At 38.9% G+C, this 22566-nt stretch overlaps 1 protein-coding gene and 1 pseudogene across 3 annotated transcripts in view; one reads left to right on the forward strand and one right to left on the reverse strand.

Annotated features, from left to right (window-relative positions):
• The window catches only part of CNNM2 (cyclin and CBS domain divalent metal cation transport mediator 2), a 164173-nt gene that overhangs the window by 54900 nt on the left and 86707 nt on the right, over positions 1 to 22566 (forward strand). The window lies entirely within an intron of this gene.
• On the reverse strand, positions 11967 to 12406 carry LOC136159030 (ubiquitin-ribosomal protein eS31 fusion protein-like; annotated as a pseudogene).

Raw genomic sequence — 22566 nt, forward strand, 5'->3', positions numbered from 1 at the left:
GGAAAGATAAACTTGCTTCTCTTTGGGCTTTTTGGTGGGCGGCTACACTCCCCTGTGTAATCAAGACTGTGAAGCTTTGATGAGTGGTGTATTGTTTGTGGCTTAAGGGCCTTTAGATTACACAGAATTGTTTTCAGCAGTGTGTTAGTTATGACTCTGGGACTTGTAAACAGCTGGAAACAAGAGTGTTTCTACTGGTATATATGAATGTTTATTATTCTGAATTAGATGACAGTACTTTGGTTGCTATTTCAGATGAGTGTTTGAAGAAAATGTGTTTAAACTCAGCGACTGAGTTGCAGTACACTTCTGTGATTGGTATTGTATTCCGTAAACTTCTACTGTAGTATGAACTTTTGAATGTATAAAAAATTAACCTTAAACTAACCTAAGTTACAGAAGATCTTCTCTAAGTGAACTCAGAAACTAACTGTAAAAAAACTGTTCCTCAAACATGAGCTTGTGTAGGTTTAAATAACTATCCAATTTACAGTGTACTATTTAATCATTTCTCAGCCTTTTCATAATTTTCAAAGATATTCATATATTTGTGACCCATTGTTTGATCAACACGGACATTGACTTTGTTTGGACAGGAGCTTGTGATAGAGCTAGAAATTTGCACCCAGGATTGAAACAGACCTTGCTTGGGTGTGGTCTAAATATTTCTATTTCTTATTAATGCCAAGTTTTTGTCTTCTGCTTTTTTGATCAGTCAAAATGGTAAATGTAGATGATCTTTTATATAATGAAACTTTAGATCTTAAAGGGACAATAACATCTCAGTCTAACCTTCCTATTTTATATAGCACTTGGGTTGTAAGTTTTATGAGAATGCTATTGACTGGCAGTAGTTGTTCAGTAAATATTTGTTGAATGAGTAAATAAACAAATGTACATTATAGGTAATGAAGACGAGATTTTAGAGATTCAGTTCAGTTGCTCAGTGGTGTCTGACTCTTGGCGACCCCATGGACTGCAGCATGCCAGGCCTCCCTGTCCATCACCGGTTCCCAGAGTCCACCCAAACTCATGTCCATTGAGTTGGTGATGCCATCCAACCATCTCATCCTCTGTCATCCCCTTCTCCTCCTGCCTTCAATCTTTCCCAGTATCAGGGTCTTTTCAAATGAGTCAGCTCTTCACATGAGGTGGCCAAAGTATTGGAGTTTCAGCTTCAACATCAGTCCTTGCAATGAACACCTAGGACTGATCTCCTTTAGGATGGACTGGTTGGATCTCCTTGCAGTCCAAGGGACTCTCAAAAGTCTTCTCCAACACCACAGTTCAAAAGCATCAATTCTTCAGTGCTCAGCTTTCTTCACGGTCCAACTCTCACATCCATACGTGACTACTGGAGAAACCATAGCTTTGACTAGATGGACCTTTGTTGGCAAAGTAATGTCTCTGCTTTTTAATATGCTGTCTAGGTTGGTCATGACTTTCCTTCCAAGGAGTTAGCGTCTTTTAATTTCATGGCTTCAGTCACCATCTGCAGTGATTTTGGAGCCCCCAAAAATAAAGTCAGGATTCAAAAAGTTTATATAATTAGTGGGATAGCCAAGGCTAAATGAGCCAATTCAGAAAGCTGAAGAGTAGCATGACTATAGAAAGTGTTATAAATGAATAGAATTCAGAGAAATACTAATAAAAATAATTTCTATTATCATAGTTCCCGGTAACCATTAAGGGAATTCCAGTATTTTAAGCTATAGCAGTGGCTTCAAATATGTGTTCAAAATTTTTGAAAAAAAAAAATGATGTTATTAGTGATTTTAAAGAAGTATGTGTAAAAAGTTTAGGAAATATTATCGATATTTCTTTGACAGTTCAAGTCCACAATATAACTTAAATGTAATTGTGTGATTACATTTTAGTCATTGTTAAAGACTGAAAGATTGAATTTTGCTAACATTTTCTAACATGTAAGAGAAATGTAAAAGAGAAAGATCTTTCTTTTCTACAGCAAGTGGACAAAATTCTTGCTTTGTGTAGGAAACCTTGGCAGACCTTGAGAATTCTGAATTGCTCTAATTGTTTTGTCTTTTTTCTCCCTCAGAAGAATTTTAATAGTTTTTTTTCTTTCTACATGTTTTTCCTCTTCTCACCCTCATGTTTAACTTAGTTAGGACTCCTCTTCCGTATTTACATAGTTTGTCTGATACACTCAATTCTTTTTAAAACATTATGGAGAACACACAAGTTATTTTTCCTCCCAGTTCCTCATCATCAGAGCTAGATATCAGAAGTCTTTCTGGTCCCTTGCTTCTGTGTGAATGACCAAGACAGGCCGGAAGACCAGTCTCATGTGTGTTTTCTTTGGTAGTCTCTGGCTATATTCTTGGCTAATGTGCCACTCTGTACTACTTCAGATTCTTCCTTGGGTTCTCACTGACTACTCTTGGTCATATTCCTTCTAGTCATCAACTCCTCCAATGTTATGACCAAGTCATCAGTACCCAGAAGTGCCTAGTGTTTAAGTAAGCACTTGATGGCTTATTCCACAACAGGGTGTTTTTGTTTTGCTTTTAAATTACTAGATCAGGTTGATGAAAAAGCTTTTTAAACTACAATGTAATCAGTTCACAACATGTCATCAAGGGACAGTCGTAAAAGCAGAATTGGGAGCTTGGAAGACTTGCCTGGTTCTCTAAGCAGAGAATAAGCATGCCCCACCAACTGATGAGAGGCCTCAGACTTTGTATCATCCGTCAGCTTGGAGACCCATAGTTTCTTATACCCGCTAAACTGGGTCTGAGTCCTGGACATTATTCTGCACTTGTCCTGATTCACTCACCTGAAGCATTCAGTGCCTGTTTTGGTTTATAGGACACAGATTAGCTGTGAGGTTCCAGCTGCCCTATTTTGCTTGAAAAAGGTTCTCATGTCTTGCCACTGAAACCTAAAGATGACAAAAATGGTGCATTTGGTTTAGATTTGAGTGTAGGTAGTCCCCGGTGGCTCAGTGGGTAAAGAATCTGCCTGCAGGGTCAGAGACACAGAAGACGCAGATTCAATCTCTGAATCGGAACGATACCCTGGAGGAGGAAGTGACTACCCATTCCAGTATTCTTGTCTGAAAAATCCCATGGACAGAGGAGCCTGGTGGGCTTTGGCCCATAGGGTCGCAGAGACACAACTGAGTGACTAAGCACGTATGCATGCAGTGATGGGGTATGTTGTGAGACCTCAGAAGCCCAAACTGGACCCAATATGAAAGTTACAAGGAAGTCAGTTTTAGCCTAATTCCAGCAGAATTTCTAATAAGTAGAGCATTAGAAAGTGTTTTGAATTGGCTCCAGATGTATAGTTACATTGGGTGATTCAGCAGAAGGTAGATAAGCAGATTGGGGGGTTTTGTTGGGCATTGGGAGAAGGCAATGGCACCCCACTCCAGTACTCTTGCCTGGAAAATCCCATGGATGGAGGAGCCTGGTAGGCTGCAGTCCATCTGGTCGCTACGAGTCGGACATGACTGAGCTACTTCACTTTTACTTTTCACTTTCACACATTGGAGAAGGAAATAGCAACCCACTCCAGTGTTCTTGCCTTGAGAATCCCAGGGACGGGGGAGCCTGGTGGGCTGCCGTCTATGGGGTCGCAGAGGGTTGGACACGACTGAAGCGACTTAGCAGCAGCAGCAGCATCTGGGCATTGACAGTGTGGGTGAAGTGGGCTAGATGATACACTAGTGGTGAGATTTTTGACTCAGGTGTGAATGTTCAGTGATTGCAGACTAAATCAGAGAGTAGACAAGTTGACAAAACTTCTGGTGATTTGTTAGTAAGATGAATTTGCCAAGGGAGGATGTACTTGAAAGAGCAGAAGGCCAGATACCAAAGCCCATATTTAAAAGGTGAAAGCAGGAAGTGGAACTGCTGAAGGAAAACATTGAGAGGAAGAAAACTGAAATAGTTCAGAGTACAAAGGCCAAGGGGGAGAGAGTTGAAAGAAGAAATTAGAGAATAACATAGAAACTGGTTTACCCTTAAGCAGTTGTCCCCAAGGTGAGTTATATGCATAGCTAACCAACAGATTGCAGTAGGACTCGCATGTTTATTCAAACATAAATATATAAACAGTTATGCTTATTATTATTGAAGGTCTTTCTTAATGTACATAATGCATTAATTTAGTAATATTTGTATATAATTAATAAAAATATAGAGGAGACATGGTCAACATTTAACTAACGGAATACACAGTCAAAAATGATTTTGAGTCCTCTGTCCAAAAAATAAAATGCTGTAGGTCTCTTCCATGCTTATAGACATCCAATTTAAGTTTAAATTTTTTTTTTGTTTTGAAACAATATAAGTTACCATCTTAGCCATCTTTAAACACACAGTTCAGTAGTATTAAATATATTCACATTGTTGTGTAACCATGACCTCTTTCTAAGTCCATAATTCTTTTCATCTTATAAAACTGCAACTCTATACCCATTAAACAGTAACTCTCATTTTCCCCCTACCCACATCCCCTGGTAACCACCATTCTACCTTCTTTCCTCATGATTTTTTGACTACCTGAAGTACCTCATATAAGTGGAATCAGACACTATTTGACTTTTGGTATTTTGGCAAATACAAAAAGGCTTAATTAGCAGAATATCCTTAAGATTATTGCAGCGTATTGCAGAATTTCCTTCCTTTTTAGGATATTCCATTATGTGTATATACCACATTTTCTTTATCTAGTTTTCACTCCATAGACACTGGCTTGCTTCTATGTTTTGCTTATTGTGAATAACACTGCTATGAATATGGGAATGCAGCCAGCTCCCCCACACCCTCCTTTTGGTTTTTCCTTTTAGTACAGACCTGGAAGTGTAATTGCTGGATCATATTGCAATTCTACTGTTAATTTTTGGAAGGACTACCAGGCAGTTTTCTATAGCACTTGGACAGTTTTACATTCCCATCAATTTTACATTCTCCATATCCTTGTCTATATTTATTTTCTTGTTTTTCAATAGTAGCCATCCCAGTGGGTGTGAGGTAGCATCTCATGGTAGTTTCGATTTGCTTTTCCCGAATGACCAGTGATGTTGAACATCTTTTTTGTGTACTTCATGGCCATTTATAAATCTTTAGAGAAATGTTTGTTCAAGTCCTTTGCCCATTTTTAAATGGGCTGTTTTATTGTTTGAGTTTTAGGAGTTACATATGCTAAATATTATTCCTTTACTAAATAAATAATTTGTAAATATTTTCTCCCATACTGTGGGTTGCTTTTTTACTCTTACAGTATCTTTTGATGTACAACATTTAAAAATTTCCCAGCGACCTATTTGTCTATTTTTTTCCTTTTGTTTACTATGCCATTGGTGCATATCTAAGAAATCATTGCCCAATCTACTGTTGGGAGGCTTTTATCCTATATTTTCTTCTAAGAGCTTTATACTTTTAGGGCTTATATTTAGGTCCTTGATCCATTTTTTAGTTAATTTTTGTATATGGTGTTAGTTAAAGATCCAACTTCATTCTCATGCATGTGGATATCCATTTTTTCCCAGAAATCTTTGTTGAAAAGAGTATCCTTTCCCCACTGAAGATTTGGTACCCTTGTCAAAAATTATTTGTCCATATATGCAAGGATTTTATTTCTGGGCCCTCTAGTAGATTGCATTGTGTATATGTTTGTCTGTTTACTTAATACCACACTTGTTTGATTATTGTAACTTGTTTGATTATTTGTAACAATACAAATTATTGTAAATTTTGAATTCAGGAAGTATGTCTTCCAGTTTTGTTCTTTTTCAAGATTGTTTTGGCTACTTGGGGTCATTTTGAGATTCCATATGAATTTTAGGATGGGTTTTTTTGTTTTGTTTTTCCTATTTCTGCAAAAATCATGATTGGGATTTTGGTAGGGATTGCATTGAATCCACAGAAGCTTTGGGTAGTATGGACATCTTAGTAAAAGATTTCCAATTAATTATCCTGGGATGTTTCTATTTATGTCCTTAATTTCTTTTTATCAATATTTGTAATTGTTGTACAAATCTTTTTCTTGGTTGACTCCTAAGTATTTTATTCTTTTTGATACTATTGTGAGTAGAATTGTTTCTGTGAGCAGAATTTTTTTGTAATTTTCTTTTTAAATTGTTCGTTATATATACAGAGAAATGAAACTGAATTTTTTCTGTGTTGGCTTTTGTGTTTTGCCACTTTAATGAATTTGTTAGTTTTAATAGTTTTTTGGTATGTGTGGAATCTTTAAGATTTTTACATATAAGATCATGTCATCTGCAAAGACAATTTAACTTCTTCTTTTCCACTTTGGATACTTTTCTTTTTCTAGCCTAATTGCTCTGAGTGAACTTCAAATATTGTGTTGAGCAGAAATGCCAATAGTGGGTATCCTTGGCTTGGTCCTGACATTAGAGGAAATGCTTTCAGCCTTGAACCACTGAAGATGATGATCTCTATGGGTTTTCACATACAGCTTATTATGTTGAAGTAGTTTCCTTCTGTTTCTAGTTTGAATGTTATCATGAAAGAGTGTTGAATTTCTGTCAAATTTTTTCTGCTCAATTGAGATGATCATGCAGATATTCTTCATTCTGTTGATATGGTGTACTACTTTTTTGGTCTGTTGAACCATCCTTAACATGTCAGGAATAAATCCTACTTGTTCATGGTATATAAACCTTTTAATATGCTGCTGAATCCTGTTTGCTGCATTTTGTTGAAGGTTTTTGCGTCAGTGTTCATAAGGAATATTGGTCTGTAGTTTTCTTACCGTGTCCTTATCCAGCTTTGGTATCAAAGTAATGCTGGCCTCTCAGAGTGAGTCTGAAAATATCCCCTTCTTTTTGGTCTTTTGCTAAAGTTTGGGAACTTTTGTAGTTAGTTCTTTAAATGTTTAGTAGAATTCATCAGTCAAGCCATCAGGTCCAAGGCTTTTCTTTGGAGTTTTTCGATTATTGATGCAGTCTCATTATTGGCTATAGGGATAACCAGAGTTTCTATTTCTTCATAATTTAATGTTTATAGCTTTTGTGGTTCTAGGAATTTGTCCATTTCATCTAGATATGATTTGTTGGCATCCAGTTGTTCACATCTATCCCTTTTCTATCTGTAGAATCAGTTCTAATGTCCCTATTTTCATTTCTGATTTTAGTAATGTGAATCTTTAAAGCTTTGTCCCCACCTCTTTTGGTTGTTGATGTCACAAAACTAACATCTTTATAAATAATACACTCTAAAATGAACTTATAATTCCTTAAAAATGCACTGATCTAAAATTATATAGAAAATAAGATTTGGAGTGAGAAACCCAAGTTACAGTAATACTAGCTTTTGTACTGTTTTTTTTTTTCTTTAAATGTTTTAGTCTCTTAAATCATGTAGAAAAATGTAGTTACAAACCACTGTTACAATACTACTAGGTTTCTGTAATTGCTGATACACTCACCTTTATTGAGATTTGTATTTCTCTGTAGGCTTCAAAATACTGTCCAGTGTCCTTTCATTTCACCCTGTAGGACTGCTTGAGCATTTCTTGCAGTGTAGGTCTGGTGGTCACATACTTTCTCAACTTCTGTTTGGGGAAGTCTTGCTTTCTCCCTCATTCTTAAAGGACAGTTTTGCCAGAAACAGGGTTCTCATTTGATAATTTGTTTTCTTCACTTTGCATTATCAACCCATTGTCTGCCATTATTTCCGAACTTTCTGACAAGAAGTCTGGTAATCTTACTGAGGATTCCTTTATGCGATGAGTCACTTCAAGATTCTCTTGTCTTTTGAAAGTTTGATTATAATGTGTCTTGGTGTGGGTTTCTTTGTGTTCTTATTGGGAGTTTACAGAACTCCTTGGATGTTTGTAGTCTGTATTTCATTAAATCTGGGACGTTTTCAGCCATTATTTCTCCAAGTATTCTCTCTCCCCTTTTCTCTCTGTGACTTCCTCTGTACTTACGTTGATCTTAATGGTGGGTGTCCCACAGTTCCCCTAGGCCCTGTTGGCTTTTCTTCCATCTTTTTTCTTTTCTTTAGGCTCAGTAATTTCCATTGTCTTATCTTCAAGTTCAGTGAGTCTTCTGTCTACTGAAATCTCCTTTTGAATCCGTCTAAGGAATTTTTCATTTCCGCTATATACTTTTGAGCTCCAGAACTTCCTTTTGGTTCTGTCACTTTATTGATATTTATTTGTTTTCTTGGCTTTTTCCATATCTTCCTTTAGTCTGCTGGGCATCTTTAAGGCATTTCCTTTGAAGTCTTTGTCTAGTGTATTAGCCATTATGTCTTTTTTTGGGATAGCATCTATTGATTTTTTTTTCTCTCTGAATGAGCCATACTTTGCTGTTCCTTTGCATGCCTTATGATTTATTTTAGTGGACTCTTGAATATAATAATGTGGTAACTCTGGAAATCAGATTTCCCCCTTCCCTAGGGCTTGCTTGTTTTTCTTATTGTTTTTGATTTTAATTGTTGTACACAGGCCCTTTGCTGAGGATCAGCCTGAGATGGAAACCAAAGGTCTTCCCAGGTCTTTTCTGAGCCTTTCTCAGGGCACACATAGTCCCTTTCTAATTTTTTTTCTATATGCAGTTGTTTTTAAATGTCCTGGTCTTTAATGTCTGGCTCCAAAGCGGGGAAAAAGTAAAAAATGAAAGGGGACAAGGGACCTGGCCTTTTAAATCTCCTGGAAGTTATTTCAGCTAGAAGGGAAGGGGACTGCAACAGGGTGGGTGGGGGAGGCACAGTGGCTGCTCTCCTCTGTGATCAGGAGCAGTTATTAGCAATCACAGCGGGGATCTCCGGTGTTTGGAGCACAGGGTCCTTTATGCCCATCCTAGCTCCCACATGCTGTGGGCAGTGGTTCCAGGAACACATGCGCAGTTGTCTGCCAAGGGTCGGGGGGTGATGAATGGGTGGCTTCTACTGTGCTAAGAGTCAAAATTGACTGCAGTTCAGCACAGTATATCATCTTACCTTCCCCTGGAAGGTGTAAGCATTCAAGGTTCCAAAAGAGTTAAATAGATTCCACCAGTGCAGTTGTTGGCTAGGTGAGAAGACAGATTCTGGTGCTTTATACTTTGGCAACTTCTCCAGAATCCTCTCCCCCATTTAGTTTTATAAATATTCACTCATCCTTAGAGCAGCTATACCCCAATTTAAAAAAAAATCATGCTAGGCAAAAGAAGGCAGTCATAAAAGACCACATAGTGTGTGATCCCATTTTTACAGAATGTCTGGAATAGGCAAATCCGTGGAGACAGAGAATGTAGATCTGTGGTTGCCTAGGACTGAGCTGGGGGTTGGTGGAAAATAGGAAGTGACTGTTAGCGGTTGTGGGGTTTCTTTTTGGGGGGTGATGAAAAGATTTTAAAGTTAGATTCTGTGATGGTTACTTGAAGCCCTTAAACTGTATGCTTTACGTGGGTGAACTTTAAGGTGTGTAATTTCTAACCCAATAAAGCTGTTTTAAAAAACAAACAAAAAATAGTCACTCATCAGATCTTGACTGGGTATTTCCTTTTTACCTAATTGTAATGGTTTATACGATGAAGGCCTAGAAAAACATAGAAGATACCACTCGGACTCTGGCTAAGAACTCTGTCTCATGAAGGCAGGACCTCCCTTATCTATTGCTGCTTAGCAACCATTCCCAAATTTAGTGGCTTAAAACCATCACCACTTTACTGATTGCGATGCTGTAGATCAGAAATCATCATAGGTGGTGGTCTCTGCTCCAGTGATGTTTGCTGGGCTCACTCAAGGGGCTGCATTCACCTGGTGGCTGGAAGGTAGGAGGTGGCCTCACTCACGTGTCTGTGGCCTTTGTCCTGACTGTCACCCGGGGTGCCACGGGTCTCCTCCTTGGGGTCTTTCTCTCCGCATGGCCTTCTCTCTAGCAGGATAGGCTGAGCTTCTGCACGTGGTGCCCGGTTTCCCGGACGGTGGAAACTGTCAGGTTTCTTAGGCCCAGAACTGACACAGCGGTCAGTTCTGAGAATTCTGTTGATCGAGGCGCAGGGCAGCTCAGGTTCAGGTAGAGAGGAAACAGACTTTGCCTCTCGATGGGAGGAGTAGTCCCGTGTCTGCAGGTTTAGGAGGAGTTGGTGGTACCTGTCTTTGCCGAATATCTACCACAGGAGTCTGGGCAGTCACTTGACTCAATATAGAGTCAAAACAACTGAATTATACTGAAGTTCAGATTGAATGTGAGCTGTCCAAGGCATCACTTCTCCCCTGTTAGAATGCATGCTCCATGCAGGCAGGGTTTTTTATGTTTGGTTCATTGCTTTATTCCCAGCTGGACAGCAGCGCCTGGCTTTGATAGAGGCTCAGTGAGTATCTGTTGCAGGAAGGACTGCTTGGTGTGATGGTAACAGAAGAAGGGTTGGTGTGGAGCCACTTCAATAGGGAAGCTGCAGTGAGTCTGGGGAAAGAGTAGTGGGTATGAATCAGTGTTTCAGAGGTGGGGAGACAACGTTTATTCACTGTTCTACAACATGAATTGAGCCCGCCTACGCCAGGTGTGAAGGGGAAGGAAGAGCCCCTCCCTTAAGGAAGGGGATCCCAATATCTCAGTGTGTGACATGCGCTAAGTCATAGACAAGAGCGGGGTCCTCCGGGGGTGATGGTGGAGGCTTCAGCTTGGGTGCTTGGGTGGGCCTGAGCAAGGTGAGTGTGATGGAAGTGTGACTGAAACAGAGCTGAAGACAACACTAAAAAATGATGGGTATGGGGTATGAGTTGACTGGAAAGTCCAGAGACTTGAAAATAGTCACCTACAAGATGTATTTTTCAAATAAATGGTAAATCTCCTCCCCCTTTAAGTCCTTAAGCATGTGTGTTATGTGATGGAATTATGTGATGGAAACTAGATTTGAGTTTCTGAATTTTGGTGCAAAAATTTTTTTGTATGGGTGATAAGGAGAGCGTCAAGGAAGGCGGGCCATTCCTTATTAGGATTGGTGAATTAATTGATGGTGGTTATTCACCTTATGTAGTTTTATAATGCTTTAGATGTTTGCAAAGCGCATTGCCAAATACTTGTGCCTGGGTGAAAAGGAAAAATATAAAACCACTGGTATGTGGTAGTGTCTCGCTCCCCTTCTTCCTTCTGCCTGAGCAAGTGATCTCAGCTCCTGTTTGTGGTGAGTGAACCAGGAAAGAAGATGGATAAAGGAGAGAGATGAGCATGCCAAACATTGAGTTCCATTAGGTAAACAGAAGTATTTTTAAAGTCCTCTCCCTGAATCACTTCTGTCCATGCAGACAAGCAAACTCCTGTTGCTGAAGCCCTGGCAACATGTTCGGATGAACCGGGGAGCTGTTCGTTATCTTTTCAGTCATCTTGAAAAACTCCTGAAGAAAAGTACTCTTCCTTCAGTGAGTAAGTTCTGTCTTATCTAAAAACTTAGCTGTGGTCTTTTTTCCTTGCCTTTTCCCCTGAGGCTGCTTCAGCAAACAATTTTTTTAAATTGAGGCTAGCCTGTTGTGCTAGGGAAGGAAAAACACTTGTTTTGTGTGAGTTCCTAGTTGAAGTGAGTGATGTCTAACTAAACCAAGAAGATGAAACACTTAAATGTACTTTTGGCTTTTTAAAATGTCCTCTTCACTCATTTGTTAAACTCTAGGGCTCCTGGTTGTTTGAAGGTAATTAGTATGGTAGGAAGAGTGTCTTTTTTTAAAAAAAAAATTTATTTTTGGTCATGCTGCACAGCATGCTGGATCCTAGCTCCCCAAACCAGGGATTGAACCTCTGTCCCCTGCAGTGAAAGCACAGCCTTAACCCCTGGATCACCAGGGAAGTCCCTCGTGTCATTGCAGTCTCTTACATTTCCAGTCCCTTGGGCTTTCAGGTGGACAGGGCATAAGGCCAGTGATAGGAGTGAGGAGAGAACAAGCCCAATTCCTAATCTAGAACACTCCTCACCAACCCTTCATACTGGGTTTCTTTTGTGTAATCTTTTTTTTTATTTTTAGCCTGTTAGTTCATGTACTTTGTTAACCAGTGTAAAATGACTTGTTTTCTGGTTTCTTGAAACAGTAGATCACACCACATAGGCCATAATAGCATCTGTCAAAGTGACTGGCCATAAAAACCAGCACCCACATTCATCTGAAGGGCACTCCCTCGGAAGGTGGCTGGTTTTACCATTCTCATCTACCTTATGGTATTTTGGGACAGTCAGTTCAACCTTCTTTCCCTCGTTCTTTTTTGGAGTGGTGGAAGATTCTCTTTTAGCACCACCGTGAAGTCTCCACACAAGATGAAGAGTGGCCTCCTTTGAATGTTGAAGTCAGAGTCCATCTTCCAGTTGCTTGCGAGCAAAGAGAAGTCTTTGATCAGAAGGAAATTCCTTATCCTGGATCCTGGTCTTCACATTTTCTGTTGTATCCGGGGGTTCAACCTCCAGAGTGATGGTCATCATGGTAAACTGCATCTTGGCTGCTGTTCCTCAGTGGATTTAGTGTAATCTCGATCCTCTTTCAGATCTGTCCACTTTTTGAATTGTGAGAGGAGTGTCTTCATCCCTTCCTTAATGTGCAGTGCTTTGATTGGTTGTTTGAGGGGGGTGGACTTTTAAAGATCTTTGCAGAAATGTATTATATTGTTTCTTTTACCCCATCATCCAACCAAATGGAGAGTTTGTATTATTGTTGGAGAGTGAAATGAGATCTCTAAGACTGAGACCTGTCAGGAATGAAGAAAACTCTATTCTACCCTTCTAGGTTCTGGCTAGCCTAAGAATTAAATTGACATGAGTCAGATCAACAGGAGAAACTAAACTTTTTAAAATTTATTTTTAAAATTGAAGGATAATTGTTTTACAGAATTGTGTTGGTTTCTGCCAAACATCAACATGAATCAGCCATAGATAAACATGTATGTATATGTATCCCCTCCCTCTTGAACCTTCCTTCCACCTTCCTTCCCACCCCTCTAGGTTGTTACGGAGCCCCAGTTTGAGTTCCCTGAGTTGTATAGCAGATTCCCACTAGCTATCTACTTTACACATGATAATGTAAGCTTCCATGTTTGGAAAAACTAGAATTTAATTTTGGATTGCCAGATGGGTTGGGAATATGGAGGGGAGAGAAATAGGTAAGGGATATTAACAGGTACAGACTTCCAGTTGCAAAATAAATGAGTCACGGTCATGAAATGTACAATATGGGATATAATCAATAATTATGTAGTAATCTTTGTATGGTGATAGGTCGTAATGACTTATTGTAGTAATCCTTTTGAAATGTCTAGAATTATCAAATCACTGTTGTGTAATAGGAACTAACATTTAATAATAGGTTAACTATATTTCAAAAATAAACCATAGAAAAAGAGATCAGATTTGTGGTTACTGGAGGTGGAGGGGAGAGGGAAGAGGAGTTGGATGAAGGCAATGAAAAGGTAGAAACTTCTAGTTATCAGAAAAAAAAGTCCTAGGGAACCTGATTAAACTTAAAAGCTTTTGCACAGCAAAGTAAACTATAAGCAAGGTGAAAAGACAACCCTCAGAATGGGAGAAAATAATAGCAAATGAAACAATGGACAAAGGATTAATTTCCAAAATATACAGGCAGCTCATACAACTCAATACCAGAGAAACAAACAACTCAAAAAAAAAAAAGTGGGGAAAAGACCTAAAGAAGACATTTCTCCAAAGAAGACATACAGATGGCTAACAAGCAAATGAAAAGATGTTCAACATCACTCATTATTAGAGAAATGCAAATCAAAACTACAATGAAATACCACCTTACACCGGTCAGAATGGCCATCATCTAAAGGTCTACAAACAATAAATGCTGGAGAGGGGGTAGAGAAAAGGGAATGTTCTTTCACTGTTGGTGGGAATGTAAATTGATACAGCCACTATAGAAGACGATATGGAGATTCCTTAAAAAATCGAGGAATAAAACCATCATATGACCCAGCAATTCCATTCCTAGGCATATACCCTGAGGAAACCAAAATTGAAAGAGACACATGTATCCCATTGTTCATTGCAGGACTATTTATAATAGCTAGAACATGGAAGCAACCTAAATGTCCATTGACAGATGAATGGATAAAGAAGTTGTGGTACATATTATACCACAATATGTGAATTTCACAAATTGTGAAATATTTCACAATATTTCACTTACTCAGCCATAAAAAGGAATGTGTTTGAGTCAGTTCTAATGAGGTGGATAAACCTAGAACCTCTTATACAGAGTGAAGTAAGTCAGAAAGAGATAAATACATATTCTAATGCATATATATGGAATCTAGAAAAATGGTACTGAAGAATTTACAAGGCAGCAGCAGTGGAGAAACAGACATAGAGAATAGACTTATAGACATGGGGAGAAGGGAGAAGAGGGTGAGATGTATGGTAAGAGTAACATGGAAACTTACATGACCTTATGTAAAATAGATAGCTAAGGGGAATTTGGTGTATGGCTCAGGAAACTCAAACAGGGGCTCTGTATCAACCTAGAGGGGTGGGATAGGGAGGGAGATGGGAGGGAGGTTCAAAATGGAGGGGATATATGCATACCTATGACTGATTGATGTTGAGGTTTGACAGAAAACAGCATAAGTCTGTAAAGCAATTATCCTTCAATTAAAAAAAGTCCTAGGGATGTGACAGTTAATACTGTGTTACATATGAAAGCTGTTAGGATTTACTACCAAGAATTTTCATCACAAGGAAACACTTTTTGTATCTCTATGAGATGATGGATGTTTACTAATTATCACAAGATTAGTAAACATCCATCATCTCATGGATATCTTGTGATAATCATTTCGATTTCAAATCATAATTCTATACATCTTAAACTTATGCAGTGCTGATGTGTGTCAAGTATATATCAATAAAATTGGAAGAAAAGTATTTGTTACATATGAAAATTGCATATACGCGAGGGGGTCAGAGCCCCCATATATGTGAGAGGTTGAGAGACAGAAATGTAAAATGAAGTACACCTGCCTTCCTGGACTAAGAAATGGGGTAGGGTGCTGGGATGGAGCCTCAATAATTGTGGTCCTAGGAAATTTTTTATTTTCAATGAGTGTGTTCTCTCTATTCTCTCTCATGAAATCCTTTCTAGCTAAAATGGGATAGAGATAATTGGAGGAAATAAGACATTGATTAAAATGGATATTTTTATTAATTACTTGGGATTGCCTTCTTTTTAAATTGTGGTATATGATCTCAGGATTTGAACTGTGACGTCTAATTTTCTCCATTACGGTGATCTCCCACTTTTTATCATTGGTTTGCTTAGCTCTTAGAGTTTTGATTACTTTCTTAGATTCTATCATATGTTAAAAAGACATAGTAACTTTAAAAATAGTGGAGGGAGTAGAAGGAAGGCCAGTCTAAACTAACTAGCTTAAAATTATAAACATAGTATTTTTCTTTTTTTAACTGCTTTTTAAATGTTTACATACCCAGTATATTTTATTCTTTTAAGGTTCTCATTAGTTCTCTATTTTATACAGTGTCAATAGTGTATATATGTTAATCTCAGTCTCCCAATTTGCCTCTCCCCACCCTTCCCTTACCCTTTGGTATCCGTATGTTTATTCTTTGTCTCTATTTCTGCTTTGTAAATTCTCTATACCTATTTTTTTTCAGATTCCACATATATGCATGGGATAATATGTGATATTTGTTTTTCTCTTTCTGACTTCACTCTGTCTTAATATCTATTTTCAACCGTGTCTCTACAGATGACCCAATTTTGCTCATTTTTCTGACTAATATTGCACTGTATATATGTACCACATCTTCTTTATCCATTCCTCTGTTGATGGACGTTTCGATTGTTTCGATGTCCTGGCTATTGTAAATAATGTTGCAGTGAATGTTGGAGTGCATGTGTCTTTTTGAATTAGGCTTTTCCCTGGGTATATGCCTAGTGGTGGGATTGCTGGGTCACATGCTAGTTCCATTTTTAGTTTTATAAGGAACCTCTGCAGTGTTCTCCATAGTGGCCTTATCCGTTTACATTCCCACCAACAGTGTAGGAGGATTCCCTTTCCTCTACGCCCTCTCCAACATTTACTGTGTGTGGATTTTGTGATGATGGCCATTCTGACCAGTGTGAGCTGATATTTCATTGTAGTTTTGATTTACATTTCTCTAATAATTAATGATGTTGAGTGTCTTTCCCTGTGTTGGCCATCTGTATGTCTTCTTTGGAGAAATGTCTGTTTAGGTCTTCCACCCATTTTTTTGATTAGGCTGATTTTTTGTTATGAAGATGCATGAGCTGTTTGTTTATTTGGAGATTAATCCTTTGTCAGTTGCTTTGCTAAGCAGTATTTTTCAAGGAATGTATATTATCATTTGTGTGTTTATGTATATATCAGTTCAGTTTAGTTGCTCAGTTGTGTCCAACCCTTTGCGACCCCATGGACTGTAGCACTCCAGGCTTTCCTGTGTATCACCAACTCCCAGAGTTTACTCAAACTCATGTCCATCGAATAGACGATGCCATTCAACCATCTCATCCTCTGTTGTCCCCTTCTCCTCCTGCCCCCAATCCCTCCCAGGATCAGGGTCTTTTCAAATGAGTCAGCTCTTTGCATCAGGTGGCCGAAGTACTGGAATTTCAGCTTCAGCATCAGTCCTTCCAATGAATATTCAGGACTGATCTCCTTTAGGATGGACTGGTTGGATCTCTTGCTGTCCAAGGGACTCTCAAGAATCTTCTCCAACGTCACAGTTCAAAAGCATCAATTCTTTGGTGGTCAGCTTTCTTTATAGTCCAACTCTCACATCCATACATGACTACTGAAAAAACCATAACTTTGACTAGATGGACCTTTGTTGGTAAAGTAATGTCTCTGCTTTTTAATATTCTTTCTAGGTTGGTCATAGCTTTTCTTCCAAGGAGCAAGTGTCTTTTAATTTCATAATTTCATATAAATGATTATATATATATTTATATATGTATGTATAAAATGTAAACTACATGTTACCTTGCATGATCTTTAAGGAATTTGCAGTTGCCTCAGTCTTGATTTTGCATGTATATAGATATGTTTAAGTGCTTGAGGCTACTTTGAAAGAGTTCTTAGTAGTTTAACCCTTAGTAGTAGTAACCCTTAAAGTCTTGGATTTGCTCTTAGTAACCTTTTTTTTTTTTTTAAATCTCACAGCCAGGGTGAGAGTCCATTTAGCTCAGCTATATGAAGTATTACATTATTAAGTAGAATGGAGCTGCTAGGGTATTTTTAGAGAAAAATCTACAGTGCTCTCCATATACACGTGCGTTTACATGACTATTGCATCTACTACACACACTGATGTGTATGTGCACATGTATTGCAGTCCCTGAGCACACCATGTATTTGTGGGCAATTTGAGGACATGATCTTTGGGTGTAAACTAGAGCAAGCTTTCTGAGGGCAGGAAGCGTGGCCCTTGGCATTCTTCTTCTGTGTAAGCATATCTGCCAGAGACTTTGCTTGGTGCCCACCTTAGTTGGGGGCAGCCGTTACGAGAGGCAGCTCCAGTTCCTTTCTGCCTTTCCCTCTGGGTGCTAATGAGTGGGAGGCGAGGCTGTGTTGGGGGAAGGCTGGGAGGCTGAGCTGTGCGCCGGGTGCCTTCTTATGAGTGGGCGTGTGACTCCGCGCCTGTTCCTGATTCTCTTGCTGCCGCACCATGAGCTCAGTAGTTAGGAGCACAGGCTTTGGTGTCAGCCCTGGGTTTGAACCTTGGCACTCTCATTTTCCAGCTGTGGGATCAATCTTGAACAGATCTAGTTAATCTCTCCAAGCTTCATTTTCCTGATCTAGAAAACGGGGATCATAATTACACCCCCACCAGGTACATTTGCTCAAGGATGGATTTTCAGTAGTGGAAGCTGGTTAATCTGCGCGTCCCCCATTCTTGTGTGCAGCCAACTGGTAGATACAAAGTATTCAAACAATTTCTGGAAACTTCTGAAAACCAAAAACTTGAATTTGTTGTATATGCCAGCAACTGTTTACATAGTATTTGTATTGTATTTATACCTGTTTACGTAGCATTTATATGTTGTATGTGTGTGTTTGTGTGAAAGTTGCTCAGTTGTGTCCAACTCTTTGCACCCCCATGGACTGTAACCTGTCAGGTTCCTCTGTCCATGGAATTCTTCAGGCAAGGATACTGGAGGGGGGTAACCATTGCCTTCTCCAGGGATCTTCCCAACCCAGGGACTGAACTCAGGTCTCTGGCATTGCTGGCAGATTCTTTACCATCTGAGCCACCAATGTTATATAAGTAGTTATAAATATAATGCAAATACTGTGTAAATAGTTGGCTATGAGGGAAATTGAAATTTTGTTGTTTTATTTTGCCATTTTTTCCCGTGAAATCTTTGATCCACAGTTAGTTTAATTCAGATGTGGAACCCACAGATGGAGAGGGCAGGCTGTATCATATTGAGGAATTTTGAGTATATAGGTTTATTAGGAAGGGATATTGGTCTGTAGTTTTCCTTCAGTGTCTGTCTTTAGAATCAGATTAGTGGTGGTCTCATAGGATAGGAAATGTACCTTCCTCTTATATTTTCTGTAGTGAAAAGTGAAAGTGAAAGTCACTCAGTTGTGTCTGACTCTTTGTGATCCCATGGACTATACAGGAATTCTCCAGGCCACAATACTGGAGTGCTTAGCCTTTCCCTTCTCTAGGGGATCTTCCCAACCCAGGGATCGAACCCAGGTCTCCCACATTGCAGGCAGATTCTTTACCAGCTGAGTCACAAGGGAAGCCCATTTTCTGTAGAGACTATATATATTTAGCATTACTTCTTTTTTAGATGTTTGGTAGAAGGAAGTGGTAACCCACTCCAGTATTCTTGCCTAGAGAATCCCATGGACAGAAGAGCCTGGCAGGCTATAGTCCATGGGATCGCAAGAGTCGATACAACTTCATGACTAAAGAGAGAGAGAGAGAATTTACCGGTGAAATCATAGGAGCCTGGAGACTTTTTTCCCAGAAGATTTTTTTTTAAACTGAAGTATAGTTGCTCTACAATATTTTATGAGTTACAGATGTATAACATAGTGATTCACAGTTTTTAAAGGTTATACTCCATTTATAGTTACTGTAAAATACTGGCTCTAATCCCTGTGTTGTACTGTATATCCTTGTAACTCACTTAATAGTTCGTACTCTTAATTCCCTACTCCATTATTGTCACTTCTCTCCTATCCTCTCCCCACTGTTAACCACTGGTTTGTTCTCTTATACCTGTGAGATGTAGACTAGTTAAAGTTTCTTAAATGTTTGAGTTGCCTATTTCATCTTGGATAAGTCTGGATAACTTGGAGTTTTTAAGGAATTGGCCCATTTTACCTAAATTGTTGAATTTGTGTTGTAGCACTGTTTGCAGTATTCTCTTCTTTTAATGCCTGTATTGAAATTCCCTCCTTTCATTCCTGATAAAAATTTGTGTTGTCTGTTTTTTTCTTTGTTATTCTTGCTAGAAATTTATCAATTTTGTAGATTTAAAAAAAATAGAAGTTTGGTTTTACCTGTCTTAGTGGTTAGAACAGTAGTGCCTTTACCTTCTTTTCATCTTCCCTCTTACAATTCCAACTTGTGGTATCTTTTTACTTTTTGTTTTTAAAGTAAAGGACTTCATCAAAGCTGGTGAGATTTTTATTTCATTCTGTAATGTAACTTCAATTAAGATGTCTTTGTTTTGTATATAGGTTGAATCTATAAATCACTTACGTTATTATGACTATATAAATACTGTTCACTTCTCATTCTAGTACTGTATCCTGATTACATTTCCTTTCTTATGTGATCTTTTTTCTAAAATGTCATTCTTTCTTGACATACTCCCTGATTATGATGGAACATATTCTTAAGAACCACCTTATTGAAAAATGTGAAGGAAGTACACTTTCTGAGTCCTTTTATTCCCTCTGTACATATAATGGCTGTTTGGGTTGGGTGTTTTCCCTGAGAATTCTGATGGATTGCTATACTATCTGTTAGCATCCAGTCTCAGTGATGAGGAGGCCAGTCCTATGGCAATTCTTTCTTGTTCCATTGTAGAGGTCTGATTTTATACGTGATCTTTGAGAGATTGCAGTGATACATCTTGACATAAACCTTTTAAAATTTGTTGTATTGGCCATTGGTAGGCCATTTTAGTTTGAAGATGCATGTTCTTTGCAAATACTGCTTTGCTAGTTTTTCCTGTTTTCTTTATTTTCTTTCTGAAATTCGTAACGGTGGAGACTCTTATTGATTGTCATGTAGCAAACTACCCCAAATGTTAGTGGTTTAACATTTAAAAAGTCATTTTATCACACCCATAGATAGATTCTGTGGATTTCAGACAGGGCGTAACAGGGATGGCTTGCTCTGTTTTCTGAAATCTAGGGTTTCAGCTGAGAAGCAGCAGCTGGCGGGCAGAATCAACTGGAGACTTCTTCACTCCCGTGTCTAGTGCTCACACTTGAAGGCTCTGCCCAGCTGAAGCTCCTGGCCAGAGCATTTCTGCATGGCCTCTCTATTGACTTGAATGTGTATGCATGATGGCTGTATTCTGAGAGGGAGAGTTTGCCCAGGGAACTTTTTGGAGCTGACCTGTCCAGAGATGAAATATCCCAAGAGAACATGAGGACACTGCTGTGCTCCTTCTGACCTGGTTCCAGAAATTGCATCACTTCTGCTCATTTTTTGGTTTCTGATGAGTCAGAGCCAACCCAGACCCAAGGGGAAGGGAATTAGACCCCATATTACTCCACTACAAAAGAGATAAATAGCAAGTGCTGGATTTCTAGTCTAAATATATGGGAAAATAACACCTTTGTCTGAACATTGAAACATTTAAATTTCGATAATACCTCCTGGTGAGTCCTTGTTCCTGAGGAGTATTTTCTAGTTGTAGAGCTCACTCGTTAAAAAAACAGATAGTTAAGTATAAAGAAACAGAATGACCAAGTGATCTATTTAGAATAAGCATCGAAGTAAGGTAGTAGAGGATCTGGGTTTAATCCCTGGGTTGGAAGGATCCCCTGGAGAAGGGCATGGCAACTCACTCCAGTATTCTTGCCTGGAAACCCCCATGGACAGAGGAATCTGGAGGACTGTAGTCCACGGTGTTGCAAAATGTCAGACATGACTGAGCGACTAACATAATCATTGCTTAAAGAAGACAGAAGTCTTTGTCACCTGCGTAAAAAACCTCGCTGAACATTGGGAAATGTAGATGCAATAAATCTCTTTTTCAAAGTAAGGAGAATGAGTGTATTCATGATAGTAAATAGTTTATCCAATCATATACAATTTATCCATTGATATTTTTTATATCCACAAGTAGAAGGTAAAGATTTTTCTGTTTGAATTTGAAATACCATTGAAGAAATATGTACAGACACTCTGAAATACATCAAGTGCATGACTTGAATGCCGTGTGTGAACATTCCCACCCTGTGCTGATGGCCCTTCCTCAGTTTTGTTATTTTCTTGCCACATGGTCACAGTCATACCAGAAGGGTTAAAGAAGAAAAGTTGCATTCCTAAAGTTTCAACTTCCTTTTTCCTTTTTCCTGTGAAGGAAATATTATTTCTGTCTTTTCTCCAATTAACTGCTATTGTATTTCTTCTTCTTTCTATATCTGTGTTATCGCAGTTAGGTAACTATAAAATATTGCAGTTCAGTTCACTTCAGTCGCTCAATTGTGTCCAACTCTTTGTGACCCTGTGGATTGCAGCATGCCAGGCCTCCTTGTCCATCACCAATTCCCGGAGTTTACTCAAACTCATGTCCATTGAGTCGGTGATGCCATCCAGCCATCTCATCCTCTGTCATCCCCTTCTCCTGCCTCAATCCCTCCCAGCATCGGGATCTTTTCCAATGAGTCAACTCTTCGCATGACGTGGCCAAAGTATTGGAGTTTCAGCTTCAGCATCAGTCCTTCCAATGAACACCCAGGACTGATCTCCTTTAGGATGGACTGGTTGGATCTCCTTGCAGTCCAAGGGACTCTCAAGAGCCTTCTCCAACACCACAGTTCAAAACCATCAATTCTTCGGCACTCAGCTTTCTTAACAGTCCAACTCTCACATCCATACGTGACTACTGGAAAAACCATAGCTTTGATGAGATGGACCTTTGTTGGCAAAGTAATGTCTCTGCTTTTTAATATGCTATCTAGCTAGTCATAACTTTCCTTCCAAGGAGTAAGCATCTTTTAATTTCATGGTTGCAGTCACCATCTGCAGTGATTTTGGAGCCCCAAAAAATAAAGTCAGCCACTGTTTCCACTGTTTCCCCATCTATTTGCCATGAAGTGATGGGACTGGATGCCATGATCTTAGTTTTCTGAATGTTGAGCTTTAAGCCAACTTTTTCACTCTCCTCTTTCACTTTCATCAAGAGGCTCTTTAGTTCATTTTTGCTTTCTGCCATAAGTATGGTGTCATCTGCGTATCTGAGGTTATTGATATTTCTCCTGGCAATCTTGATTCCAGCTTGTACTTCTCCTAGCCCCGCGTTTCTCATGGTGTATGCTGCATATAAGTTAAATAAGCAGGGTGACAATTCCTATTTGGAACCAGACTGTTGTTCCATGTCCAGTTCTAACTCTTGCTTC

Source organism: Muntiacus reevesi, chromosome 2 (assembly GCF_963930625.1).
Source record: "Muntiacus reevesi chromosome 2, mMunRee1.1, whole genome shotgun sequence".
NCBI lineage: Eukaryota > Metazoa > Chordata > Mammalia > Artiodactyla > Cervidae > Muntiacus > Muntiacus reevesi.